Genomic DNA, 15,255 nt, shown 5'->3' on the forward strand with positions numbered 1-15,255 from the left:
GAAAAGCTATGGGCAATGTTAGATTACTGCTTGCACCTTTATTCAGTCCACTGCAGAAATGACTGTGGCCCTCACATTTATAGCCATCTTTTGAACACCTGTTCTGCCAGTAGGTGGGACTGTTGTCACTCAGGTTTCAACAAACCAATATTGTTTCAAAGAATTGGTGATGAGGTAACATGCATGTGTAACCAGGTGCTATCCACTCACTGTTTAATGAAATAGGAGATCTTATTTCTAACTTCTATGCTTAAAGGAAGTTCAACGAAAAATGAAAATTTGCTGATCATTTACTCACCCTCAAGCCATACAAGATTTACATGACCTTCTTTCACCATCAGAACAGGATTTAAGATGTTTAGGAAAGTATCCCAGGTTTTTTGCTTAATCCACTGCAAGTGAATGGACACCGATTTTTGACTCAAATCAGCACTTTCAAAAACTGCACTGGGTACCAAAGTGCTGTACATGGAGTTACAAAAATAAAATCACATGCATACAGCTTAAGAATACAACAAGCATTTAAAACTGACAAAGACAGGATAATAGAAATTGACATAGAAACAATTTATAATGCAAGTAATTAAAAGCTATGGAAAATAAATACGTTTTTAAGGCCCCCTGGAAATACACAATGGAGATAATTTCATGGCTAACGGAAGCTCATTCCAAAGTCTAGGGGCTGCCACCGCAAAAGCTCTATCACCTTGTTTTAAGGTGAGATCGAGGGACCGACAGACACAGCTGATCACCAGAGATGAGAGACCTTGAATGTTGATGCAAAATCAGATATATACTCTGGTGCTAGACCATGGAGAGCCTTCAATTCATAAAGAAACACTGAACTGGATTCTGTAATTCAATACTGGGTTAATATGGTCTCTTTTCCTGGTTCCAGTTAAAAGCCAAGCAGCTGAATTCTGGACCACACCCAGATACAAAGCATTACAATAGTCCAAATGAGAAGACATAAAGGCATGCACAACCTTCTCCAAATCATCAAAACAGAGAATGGACTTTAACTTTGCTATAGATCTAAGATTAATTTGCCGATCAAACTTGAGCTAAGTGTCAAAAATAACACCCAGGTTTTTCCACATAGGAAAGATTTTTCCCTGGAAGCAATGACAAGTTGCCATCTAAATGTACCCCACATCTTCTTTGACCAAAAAGAATAAACTCTAACTTATCCTCATTTAATTGGAGAAAGTTGTTTGCCAACCAACACTTCACATTGGCAATGCATTTATACAGAGACTCAAAAGAGTGTTGCTTCCCATGTTTAATAGGAAAGTAAAGCTGAGTGTCATCAGTGTACAGCATACTCTAGTATGCCATGTTTATCAAAGATCTTTCCTAATGGAAGCATGTAGAAGGAGAATAAAACAGGTCCCAAGATGAAGCCCTGATGAACCCCACATGTTAAAGGAACAACTAATGAAGAACAGTTCTCTAAACAGACTGAAATTGTTCTATCCAATCCAAGACTAAGAGACCCAATACAAGGCTAACCCCTGAATACCAACCTGGTCTCTTAAGAGATCGATGAGAATGTCCTGATCGACTGTATCCAAAACGGCACTAAGATCCAGCAGCACAAGAGCAACAGGACTACCAGAATCCACACCTAATAAAATATAATTTAAAACTCTCAGCAGAGCTGACTCTGTACTATGACCGGCTCTGACACCTGACTGAAATTTATCGAGCAAATTATTGCTAACTAAAAAATTATTTAATTGTGCAAGCACCATCTTCTCTAATATTTTTGACATAAAGGATCATTTTTAATATAGGTTGAATGCTATTCATATCAGATGAATCAAGATTTGCTTTCTTAAGAAGAGTATGAATAACAGCATGCTTGAAGCAGATGGGAACAATACCAGTGGTCAGGCTAATGTTGACAATCGACAACACGCTTGGACCAATTGAGTCCACCACCTCTTTAAACAAAGCGGATGGAATAACATCACACAAAGAACCAGTAGGCTTCATATGTGCAATTGTGAGTTTGAGTTGAGACAGGGACACAGGTACAAAACAGGTCAACAGATTTTGCGGAACAGAATAGGTAGGAGGATAATTACTAACAGGTAAGATCCGTGAGTGTATACAAGCAATTTTAACTGTAAAAAAAAATAAAAAAACTGCTCACATGTGTCCACTGAAGGGGAGATAGAGGTAAGGGCAACTGGATGAAGAAATAATGTAATGGGAGAAAAAAGAACTTTAGAATTTTGACAGTTCTTTGAAATTATATAAACAAAATAGCTTGATCTGGCTAATTTAACTGCTCTTTGAAATTTACTCAAACAGTCTCTCAAAATGTCATTGGAAACTTAAATTTATCTTTAAGCCACTTTCGCTCAGCCTTCCTGCACTCCTGCCTAAGAGCATGGGTATTACTATTCAACCAGGGCTGAGCCTTGACTTTTTTCTTCCTAATTTTTAATGGAGCCACAATGTTAAAGATGCCAGAACATGACGAGTTGAACTGGAAGACCAACTCCTCAGGCCCATACCAGAAAATGGAGACTCCAGCAGTGATTTCAGTGGAGAAACATTAAAAGCAGATGAAAAACTACTAGCGGTAGCGGAAGAGATAAAACGGGATGCGACAGCAACAGGGCCTTCATTAGCCTGATCATTGCATGAAAAAATAAGAGTTAAAAATAACAGTCTTATGATCTGAGAACACAGTGTCAGCAATTTTCACATTAGATAAAACCAGATCAAGGGTATGAGAACATATATGTGTAGGGCCAGCAACACTCTGAAATAAACCAAATTAATCTAATAAATGAACTAACTAACCAGTGGTCTCGTAGGACAACACACATGAATATTAAAATCCCCAAAATGAAAAAGTTATCTGAGCAAGGAATAATATAACTCATTTATAAAATCTTTGTGATATGACAGATGTCTGTAGATGAGAGCACATAACTATTTAAATGAGTTCAGCATAATCAACTGAGCTGCATTTAAACTTGTTTTTAAAAATAACTGCATGGCCCCCACTCCTACCGACTGCCCTAGGGGAGCTAAAGTAGCAACAGTCAGGAGGTGAAAGTTCTGAAAGAGGAGCCATGTTGCTGTTGCTGAGCCAAGTCTCTGTAACAAATAGAAAATCCAATTCATGGGAGAGAGAAAGCTCGTTCAGAATAAAGGATTTGTTAGAGGGAGATCTTGCATTGATCAAAGCCATTGTCACTAAGATAAGAGTCAGACGAAAGTTGAGAAGTACCATATATATTTCCCGACCTATCCAGGGAGCATAGATTTTTTAATTTAGCACTGCAGTCTTCCGTACTGGTCGACATCCTGATCCAGATGAAAACGGAAATACAGGCACCTAGTATGAACCCCTTAAATTCGGCAGCAATTCAACACCATCCAGCCCATAGGCCACAGAGCAGGAGAAAGTAATCCTCAGAGACTTCTTCGACCTCACTAAGCGTCCAGCCTGCTTTTGACGCTTCCTTCGGCATTTCCTCTGTAAGCACAAACGCCCGGGCAGGTGGCAGACTTGCGTCAGCGTGTCTGGCACAGCATGGGAAGGGAGATGCCAGTTGATACTGGGATCATGTATCAAATAGTCAGTTACCTCCGTTCAAAATGTAAAAAGCCAAATGATCATAGACCAAAACAGAGCAAACCGTGCAAGAAATAAAGCCAATGAAAAAGATAGAAACTAGAATTAAAACGGATAAGTCACGATGGCCATGACTGTAAGCCAGCAAACAACCTGGCACCATCATTCCATCGATAATGTTAGCAGGTTCTAGCAGGTTTAGCAAATAATGTTGACGGTCCAAAACGCACACTTAATCAGCATCAAAGTAATCCACAAGGCTCCTGCTGATCAAGTAATGTTTTCTGAAGTGAATCAATACATTTGTGTGAAAAACGAATCGCTAATTAAAAATGTATTACCTTAAAAAAATAAGTTCCTGTAAACACAGAATGCCTCATGCCGCTGTCATGTGACGTTATCACATTGGTGCGTTCACGTGAGAAGTCAGAAGTTTCGCTCCATCTACCACAGAGGAACGTACTTCGCGAGAGTTAGGTCAATTCAAACAGCTACAGAGAGCTGGTGGAAGCGCCAATTTAAAGATAAAAAACGTTTTAATTAGCGATTCGTTTTTCACACAAACATATTGATTGACTTCAGAAGACATTACTTGCGTTACTCGTGTGGATTACTTTGATGCTGTCTAAATATGGTTTTTGGACTGTCAAAAATTGGTGTCCATTCACTTGCATTGGCTGAAGCTAAAAACCTGGGATACTGTGGAGCAGGACGTGGTCGTGTGTCAGTCAGTAGGGAGACAGAAAGCGGTAAGAGCAATCACCTGGTGATTACTGATACTAAACACCTGTGTCTCATTTCAGTGACAGTGGAGATGGGCTTGAGAAGGCCGGCAAAATGCCAGAGTGGCAAAGAGAGTCTGAACCAGACACACCCCATAGCTGTAAGCTGCAAAGCGTTTATTTAGTACTTTAAGTTTGTTCTGACAGTTATCAGTGAAGCTGTGTCTGCAAAGTGAAAAGATTTGCTGAAAAGCAACTATTTGAGTTAAACCTGTACAATAAAAAATCACACTTACGTGGACTGCAACAGGCTCCTGCTTCCTTCTTACTAAAACCTCACTCTCTCCCTGCCCCTCTTGTCCCTCCCTCTACTCCTTCTCGCCATACACCCGCTCCCCACAAACGGGGAGTGTTTTCACCCAAACTGGCGCCCCGCCTCCCCTCCCCCTCACATCGCCCTTCCCAGGATGCTGCCTCCACCACCACGAGTGCAGCTGGGGAGCCTTGGCTGGTCTGTTGGAATTGCGTGGAGCCAGGACACGTCCAGTAATGGAGGCGGAGACATGGATCCGGGTCCCTGACACGCCACAGACTGCCTCCGATTGAGCAGGGACATACCGCATACTGGTAAAAAATTAAGGGGCGTACAAACCAAGCCCTGGTGGATTCTGGTTGTAATCAAACCTCGATTCACCATGGCTTGGTTCATGACGGTGCTTTGGGTGCAAAACACAAGGTGATGGTGAGGTGTGTGCATGGAGATGCTCACAAGTATCAGGTAGCGACAGATGTTATTCAACTCCGGGGGAAAAAGCATAGAGTGGAGGCCACGGTTAATTCCCACCTCACCCATCCACTGATTCTGGGGACCAATTGGCCAGGGTTTAAAAGATTACTAAAAGCATTGTGTGTGGATGAGTCCTGTAAACTGAAATATTGGTGTATGATGTTTGATGGCTGGGGAGGCGGAGCTGGGGCCATCCACGTCTGCTCAGCATCAGAATGATGCAGATGGGGATCCTCTGGCATTTGGCTCCATCTCTCTTCGTTGAGCCTCTCCTGGTTCCACCTGCCTTCGTCGAGCCCCTCCCAGCTCCGCCAATGGAGTCTTCCATGGCTCTGCCGACAGAGACTCTTCCTCCAGCGGCTCTGCCCGCCCCCTCAGAGACTACTCCTACAGCCATACCACTGCCTGAACCAGTCCCTGTCTTTTGGCCACCTCCTTGGCGTCTTGACCCTGTCTCATTCTGCGGCCACCTCCCAGACCTCCTGACCCTGTCTCGACCCTTCAACTACCTCATGGGCCTCCTGACCCTGTCTCGGTCCTGCGGCCTCCTCCCAGACTTCCTGACCCTGTCTTGGCCCTGTGGCCGACAACCAGGCCTCTTGATCCATTCCCTACTCTGAGGTGGTCTCCTTGGTCTCCTGGCCATCCATCTGATCTGCTCTGGTCTTCTGGGTCTCCTGGCCATCCACCTGATCAGCTCTGCTCTCCTGGCCATCCGACTGACCTGCTCTGGTCTCCTTGGTCTCGTGGCTGTCCACCTGATCTGCTCTGGTCTCCTGGCCATCTGCCTGAACTTCTCCGGTCACCTTAGGGTGTTCCTGGAGGGGGATTTCCCTCTAGAGCACTCATGTGACGAAACCCTTAGGCACACCTTTGGCCAATTGAGAGTAATCAAGCCAGCTGATCTAGTCTGATGTCGCCCTCACATATCCATATTTTTCGATTATTAGGGACCAGTTGTATCGAGTGATGCAGGGCATTCAAACCCATGAAAATGCAACCCAGTTATTAGTCCAGAGGAGCCGTCGGGAAACACTTTTCCAGGCGGCTCACCTTAATCCTATGGTGGGTCATTTAGGACAAGAAAGAAGACAGCACCAGTTAATGGGCCGCTTTTATTGTCAGGCATTCACGGAGGGATGTGTGCATATGGTGTGCGGCATGCCGCAAATGTCAGTTGGTGAATCCACCAGCCACCCCAAGAGCACCTGTTCCCGTTACCATTAATCGAGGCCCCCGTCGAAAGAATTGGTATGGACCTCGTTGTGTCATTAGAGCAGTTGGCACGTGGATATCAGTTTATGTTAGTCCTGGTGGATTATGCAACGTGATGTCCAGTACGCAATATCTCAGCACGCAGTGTTGAGGAGGCACTCTTCAAAATGATCTCCTGGGTGGGGATTCCGAAGGAGGTCCTCAGCGATAAAGGTACATCATTTATGTCCTATAGTCGCTTAGGCAGGACGGGCTCACCCGAAAAAGTGCACAATTGAATGGGTGGAAGTATGATATCTGGGCTTCCACTTGGGTCATGGGCAGGTACGGCCCCAAATTGATAAGACTGCAGTGATAGCGGCCTGCCCATGTCCCAAGACCAAAAAGGTGGTGAGACTGTTTATGGGGCTGGCTGGCTACTACCGAAAGTTTGACCGATCTCACAAAAAGGGGGCATCAGATCCGGTCAATTGGACAGTGGCGTGCCAACAGGATTTCACAAGAGTGATATATGATCCAAACTTCTCTCTCCAATTCATTTTGCGGAAGGATGCATCATAGATGGGGTTGGGGCCCATGCTCTCACAGGAGGTGGAGGGGGAGGAGCATCCCGTGCTGTACATTAGTTGTAAGCTCACTTTGAGGGAGACTAAGTATAGCATGATTGAGAGAGAGTGTCTGGCCATCAAATGGGTTGTCCTAACCCTCCGTTATTACCTGCTTGGGTGAGCTTTCATCCTCTGCTCAGATCACACCCACTTCAGTGGCTCCACCGCATGAAAGATACCAACGCACAGATCACTTGTTGGTACCTGGCACTTCAGCCATTCAAATTTAAGGTGATCTACTGGTCGGGGCAGCAGATTGTTGTGGCTGATTTCCTCTCCAGGAATGGGGGTTAGCAGGCCAGATGGTAAGAGCCATCACCTGGTGATTATTGATACTAAATGAACATTATAGCCATCACATGTTTCCTGTCTACACTCCTAACATTTCCTTAAATAGTACTTACAGTTAATACAATTAATATATATGTTGATTTCCTCAAAGTGATTTGGTCATGGTGAACAATGGGGAGTTGAGCAAAAGGTTTTTTTCTGGTAATATTAACCATTATGTTACTATAGTAATGTTGTAGTAATGTTTTTAGGCAGAAGCCATAGTTTTAATGCAATTAACTATGGTGTTACTACAGTAATATGGTGTTAATGTTAATTAATTAATTAACAATGGTAAATATGATTTTACTACAAAATACCATAATGATACTATGGTCACTGTAATAAAACTGTAATGAAGTAAGTTGGGATCCATCAGCAGTGTTTAATAGAGTAAACAAGTCGTACAGGCAATGGTCAGGTGGCAGGCAAACAGATAGATGAGGGGCAATCAGAAGTCAGAGTCAGAGCAGGCAGGAAATCGGGGCAGGCAACAAACAACGAGAAACTATGAACAAGGCTAGGTAGGTACACGAAAAGACTGAGAGGTAAACAGGGATAAACGCTTGGAAACGCAAACAAGACTTCGCAAAGAGTGACTGAGCTGAGTTGGTTTAAATAGAGCGTGGAAAACAGGGAACAGCTGTGGGGTAATCAGACCTAGGTATGCAAGCTTATGGGAAATGTAGTCTTAGAGGTCAATACTCCGGAGAATCTGATCTCCGATGACTGAAGGGGGAGGCGCTCTCTGTGTTCGTGACAAAAACCATGGTTAATTTTTGTAAGGGAAGGTTATGTATAGGTTTAGGGGTAGAGGTTGGTGTAGGCCTGGTGTCTGTGAGACTCCAAATAAACAATAAACACATTGCATTGATACCACTATACTGCATGTTAGTATTTAATTAGGGGTGTAAATAGTCTCTGCCACTACTTACATTTTTACTATACACTCCTTTTAACACTATTTGCACTTAGTGCAAAGTCCATATTTTTTTTTACTATTTACACTTAATGCAATATGCTCTGACTTAAAAAAATGCATCTACTCATGCGTTGTGATTGCGCAACATACGTGATGCAAGTATCTTTTTTGCCAGCCCAGCACATTGCTAGGTGATGTAGCTAAATGATACCTAGTAAAATGAATACTATGCTGACTAGCACATATCAGGGGTCCACGATTTTAGTTCATTACTTTTTAAATCGCAGTTTGAAACATAATTTGCATATAATGTGAGATGCATAGGGAGTTTTAATTGTGATGGTATAAGTTAATACATTTTAATGGCAGGTGTCACTGCACTGATGCGGCCAAATAATTTTCAACATTCCCTCAGTAATTTTCACTTGCATTTGCTCGCACCCTATGGTCCTGTTATTTCATTGTCAGCATGGTTAAACTCATTTCCTGAAGAAAAAAAAAATCATGCAAAAGTCTCAAATTTTACACCTTGAGCTGTCTGTGCAATTGCACAGATACTTTTCCCATAATACTTGAAGCAGGCCAGCAATGCTGTACCTGCAATGATGTGCAAATCCAGACACAGTACCGGCAGCTATTTTACGTACCAGCAGCTCTTATAAAGTGCAGTTACTGTGTCCTATAATCTATGTTTCGGAGACGGGGTACGGGGTATCATTCAACAAAATGATGTTGAATGTTTGGAGGGGTTTGCCACTCTAAAATGTTTGTGAACCACTGGCTTAGAGTACATCTGAAAAGATGTGAAGACATTCAGAAAATAACTACATTTTTCAGAAAATAGACAGACACTGCCAATCAGCAGGAGACAGGGAGCTCAAGAGTTCTGACATGACCCAAGACAGACCAGTAAATTAAATTATACATGCAGTTGTTTTTTATTTCAGCATTTGTTTTTATTAACAAGTGAATAGTCATCCATACAATGTAAATACATTACAGTTCGTCTTTAACCTTCATGCCATATAAAAAATGAATATTATTTCAGACAGATCAAGCATCAGTGATTTGGTCAGCGAGGGTCAGCATTCAGAAGGCACTTCACTGGCAGCAGCACTAATTCAGTAATCTAATTCAGTGGTTCTCAAACAGTACCTTGGAAGGTGTGATGGTGTGCCGTGGAATTTGTCCTTACAACCTAAATAAACTTTTTAAATTATTCAATTAAATGTGTAGTACAAATGTTTTATATTTTAACAGATTTTGCCACAGATATAATAAAAAAAATTTAAAAAAAACTAAGCAAAGAATATTAAGTAGGCCTAATCGAACTATCTAAATAGCCTAAAACAAAAAAGCTGTAACTTCCTCCCTCTCACTCTCTCCTTGATCCCATGGCAACGTGATATTGCTTACTGTGCATGCTTTTCAAATAAACAGTATTGATAGCAGCTAGTGAGCAAGCTAACTAGGCTTAGCTAATAAGTCCTGCACCATGGATAGTAACCTAGGCCTTACAGCAGGACAAAGAATCAACCCCTCCACTTTGACCACTGTGCATATTTTGCTCCCAAAATATGATTTAAAAGATCTTTTCACTCAGAAAGATCCTGATGGTGTCATCGGTGGCTAATTTCTGATTTCATTTGATAACGAGATGAATATATCGAATTCTACAACAAATTTGCGGAGATTCTCAAGGGGTCATGCATGGAATACGTGTTCAAGTAAACAGTAGGATAACATTTATATAACATATTCAAATTTTATCACCTAACTTCATGTTTGTATTGAAGCTACTGAGAAGATCAAAATGGATTATGTCTGGGAGCACAGAAAGTATTTTTCATCAAGAGATGATTGTGTGAGTCTACATAATGACATTATCCAAAATGTAAGACTCATTTTAAGTAAAGTTCTGCAATTAATCCTTATCAAAATGATTATTTCAAAGTGTGAAAAAAACTGTTCAGCACCACACCCTTTTGACTTGTGTGATTGCTTAAAGCCAAGAAAGAGGATAATAACCAATATAGATATCAAGAGTACTGGCAATCATAATTCAAATTACGTTCAATAATTATACATGATAAAATATTACATGTTCAAATTGTTTACACATTTTAACATATTTCAAAATTAATTATGGGGGACACCCCTGATATACAGTACATAAGCTCTATTTGAGGATTAGAAGGCAGACAAGAATAGAAAGTAAAAGAGTCATTCTCTATGACAACAACTGTCTGTTCACAATGGCCAGTTGCATGTGGCAACTCTTTCAGAAGCTCTGTTGGCATGATTTTTGTATTGTTTTTAGATCTACTACTGTACAGTTTTTTATTAAAACTTCAGCAAAAAGTGCATGCCTTCAGAATTGTAAAGAATAAAATGTTTGTGAAAGAAAGGCATCCATTCCTTTATGTTCTATGCACTAGATAAACAATGATACCTTTATACGTTATCATTGACTAGAAGAAAGTCAGCTAAAGAGCACAGAACAAATCATCCAGATCTATTAGTTATTAATTAAGAGTCCTGTATATGAGATAATCATAACATGTACATATTGTTTACTAACAGTTAATTAAAACACACACGCTGTTTACCTGAAAATGCATTTGGCAAGGTATCATCTTGTTTTATGTCATAGCGTCTTAGTCTAATGCCTCTGAGTTTACATATCAACAGTCTCTCTGCAGTTTGAACTGTATTGTTCCTCAAACTAAACCGCCCACAGCACTGGTTAATAGTATTTCACTCCCCTGTTTCTAAACAACCAAAGCCACGCCTTTAATTAAATGATTTAACTGATTGCATGATCTCAATAGTTTACCAGACTACATGCAATAATTAATCTGTAATAAGTGAGAAAAGGTTTATCAATTTTCTCATGGTTGGATGGACAGGTGAATGTCCGTAATTTTTGAAGGTAATTATTGTTATTTTGATATATATATATATATATATATATATATATATATATATATATATATATATATATATATGTATAATCACATGAGAAGAATAAAAAACCTGTTTTATTCTATATGGAGAGGGTCCCCTCATGGGGGAAGCCATATTAGAATCACATGACCAGCCAAATACCTGCTTAATCTCATTAATTAACCTGTTATCAGACACTATCACTCATGGATTTAATTAATCTTTTTTTTTATCTTGGACTTGGACAGAATACTTTTCAGTTATTTTTGTCATTGTAGTGATTTTCTACAATGACAACAATAACTGAAAAGTATTCTGTCCAAGTCCAAGATAAAAACTTTTTTTTTTTTTTTTTTTAAAGATGAATTATACAAATAAATAAAAATACTGACTGCACCTTTAACATTAGGAATTCGGTGATCGATTATAATCATGAGATTTCATGAGAACCATTCTAGTTGAGTTTCAAAGTGTGTTACTGTAAAAACTAAAATACAAACCGTTCTGTGTATAAGGCCAGAGTAAAAAGTATAAGGCTTTTTTCCATCAGTTTTACCTTATGTAAACAGATATTTTTGTGATCAACGCGAAATTATAAACTGTCAACCAAGTACACAAAAGTTGAGTCCGCCTTTCGATTATGTTTCTGTAGAGATTTCAGACGCTTACCTCAGTTTCAAGTTAAAAGAAGAAAACCGGAACAATACATGATGTCAGTTGAAAAGTAAAAAGTGAAGGTAAAGAGTGAAGGGAGAGATTACTGTAACAGCTGGCGACTGTTGCTGATAGGCGGGGCTAATAGGAAAGCGCAACATGTTGCCATGGAGACCACTGACTCATGACCTCAGGTGCCAAAGCTGGGAATATGTACAGAAGAGATAAACAGTTTTCAGGAATTGCAGTTGTAATGCCTTTTAACAAAAAAATTATGGATTTTAAACAAACTGTTGAAAACAAAGTGTTTGGTTACGCTATATTTGACATTTTAAAATCTTGTTTCATTTTGAAGAGAAAGTGGTGGGGGAGATGACATATTTAAGCCTGGAATGATCATTAAATGAGAAGTTACTTACTTCCACTCCACTCCAATGAGAATATTCACCATACAAAATTCGCTCTAATGCATCTTGTCAATACATAGACATTATGTGATGAATAATTATTTATATATTAAAAGGAAGAAAGAAAAAAATAAATAAATAAATAAATAAATAAATAATTCAAAATCATATCACAATAGGCAATTTTATTTATTTGTTTTAGAATAGAAGGGATGTGCATTTCTTAGGAAATTCACACAATTCCTTGTGCATAATATTTCTTTGTTGGTGGCTTTACTTCTGTGTTTGTATGTTAGTGTAACCAGCTGAAAGATATTTAAACTAAGATCTTACGTTTGAATTATTATTAGTAGTAGTAGTAGTAGTAGTATTATCATTATTATCATTATTATTTGTCTTCTTCTATTTAACTCAAAATGTTTTTAGTATAGTATATCGCTGCCATTCAGCAATCGTTTTGTATCAGATAAACTACAACCACTTACAATTAAAATAATCCATTTATCAAAAATATGCAATAAAATAACTCTAGCTTCACACCTTTCAATCATGAAAAATTAGGATATAATCAGGCTCACTTTCTGAGCTGCCACATAAACATGCAAATGAACACAAGATGGAGCCACTGTATAAGACACGTGGGATTGTTGCAGTAAATCCAGATTCCAGTAGTTGCAATGTGTAAACACTGGTTCACCCAACCAGGACATACTGTATATTCCCAGAAAGTTGTTTAATTAATATTGACCTCGAGAAAAACACAGTGCTTATCATATTCCACTACTGTATTCATATTTTACTGACTGTTTAATAATTTTTTTTTTGCAATAATTTAAACAGTAAAACAGTTATAATAAAACAACCATATAATCATTACATATTTAAAAGCAATGATAAATAGATTTATCAGCCTTTAAAAAATAGGAGGGAACACTTCTGTGACAAGCCTTCATCCTTGAAAACCATAAACAAAACTTGGTTAAAGATTCAATCCAGACAATATTCAACAAGTATAAAAAATATTTTTGCAAACTTAAATCTCATTGCTAGGTTTAATGCATTTAATAGATATCCATGTTTATGCATTTACAAAATTGTCAGGTTCAGCCTGTATCATATTCAAGGGATAATTAATTAGAAAATGTAAATTATGATATCATTAACTTGCCCTCATGTTGTTCCCAACCAGAATTACTTTATGGCTGTATGGTGGGGGTGCAATGAAAGTGAATGGTGACTGAGATTAACATTCTGCCAAACATCTTGTTGATCATATATATTCATCCTTTATCGTTAATCTGTTTTGTGTTCCATGGAAAAAAAAGAGAGACTCAGATGGGTTTGGAACAACATTAGGGTAAATAACAGAATTCTCAGTGAAGTACAGTACATCCAGAAAGAATTCACAGCTCTTCACAATTTGTTATGTTACAAACAAAACCTCATAATGACAACATGAAAGAAGTATGTATGAAATGAAATCACATGTACATAATTATTCACAGCCTTTGCTCAATATTTTGTTGAAGCACCTTTGGCACCAATTACAGTCTCAAGTCTTTTTGTGTATGATGCTACAAGCTTGGCACACCTTTTTTGGTCAGTTTCTCCCATTCTTCTTTGCAGGACCTCTCAAGCTCCATCAGGTTGGATGAGGAGTGTCGGTGCACAGCCATTTTCAGATCTCTGCAGAGATGTTCACTCTGGTTCGATCTGGGCTCTGGCTGGGCCACTCAAGGACATTCACAGAGTTGTCCTGTAGCCACTTTTTTGTTATCTTGGCTGTGTGCTTAGGGTCGTTGTCCTGTTGGAAGATGAACCGTCACCCCAGTCTGAGGTCCAGAGCGCTCTGGAGCAGGTTTTCATCAAGGATGTCTCTGTACATTGCTGCATTCATCTTTCCCTCAATCCTGACTAGTCTCCCAGTTCCTGCCACTGAAAAACATCTGCAGAGCATGATGCCTCCACCACCATGCTTCACTGTAGGGATGGTATTGGTCTGGTGATGAGCGGTGCCTGGTTTCCTCCAGACATGACGCTTGCCCTTCAGGCCAAAGAGTTCAATCTTTGTTTCATCAGACCAGAGAATTTCTTCAGGTGCCTTTTGGCAAACTTCTGATGGGCTGTCATGTGCCTTTTACTGAAGAATGGCTTCCGTTTGGCCACTCTACCATACAGGCCTGATTGGTGGAGTGCTGCAGAGATGGTTGTTCTTCTGGAAGGTTTTCCTCTCTCCACAAGAAATGCTGGAGCTCTGTCAGAGTGACCATCGGGTTCTTGGTCACCTCCCTGACTAAGGCCCTTCTCCCCTGATCGCTCAGTTTGGCCAGGCAGCCAGCTCTAGGAAGAATCCTGGTGGTTCCAAACTTCTTACATTTACGAATAAGGGAGGCCACTGTGCTCATCACTGACCTTCAGTGCTGCAGACATTTTTCTGTACCCTTCCCCAGATCTGTGCCTCGATGCAATACTGTCTCGGAGGTCCACAGACCTTTCCTTGGACTTCATGGCTTGGTTTGTGCTCTGACATGCACTGTTAACTGTGGGACCTTATATAGACAGGTGTGTGGCTTTCCAAATCATGTCCAATCAACTGTATTTACCACAGGTGGACTCCAAACAAGTTGTAGAAACATCTCAAGGATGATCAGTGGAAACAGGATGCACCAAATGCATCAAAATGTCGAAACAGGATGCACCAAAATGCAACAAAATGTCGAAAAAGTGAAGTGCTGTGAATACTTTCCGGATGCACCGTTTCACAATTTTTCATATTGTTTGCCCTATGCAGAATCAGATCATTGTTACAGTATATTAAATAATTTCAATGTTTCCTTTTAAGGACTTTATTGTTTACATTTGTAAAATGTGTTGGGTCGCCACTTGATGTCTAATGTAAAATCTAGGTTCTGAAGCAAAACCAGCTGAGAACCACTGATTTTGGCCTTCTAAATCTGCTTGTTCCTAAAAAGTCAGCTGATGGATTTCTTTACATTTTACAGATTTTTTTAATGGGATGTTTTTTTTATCCCATTAATGCTCTGTGGCTGACTGCCTCTGCCATTT

The 15,255-nt window shown here is 39.9% G+C and overlaps 1 protein-coding gene across 1 annotated transcript in view; it reads right to left on the reverse strand.

The window, feature by feature from the left end:
• The window catches only part of dzip1l (DAZ interacting zinc finger protein 1-like), a 35,715-nt gene extending 23,819 nt beyond the window's left edge, over positions 1-11,896 (reverse strand). The window contains 1 exon segment of the mRNA XM_052130965.1: positions 11,798-11,896. The gene's annotated coding sequence lies outside the window, so the exon portion shown is untranslated.
• Between the last annotated feature and the right edge of the window lie 3,359 nt (positions 11,897-15,255).

The sequence above is a fragment of the Xyrauchen texanus genome, chromosome 7, assembly GCF_025860055.1.
Source record: "Xyrauchen texanus isolate HMW12.3.18 chromosome 7, RBS_HiC_50CHRs, whole genome shotgun sequence".
Classification (NCBI taxonomy): Eukaryota; Metazoa; Chordata; class Actinopteri; order Cypriniformes; family Catostomidae; genus Xyrauchen; species Xyrauchen texanus.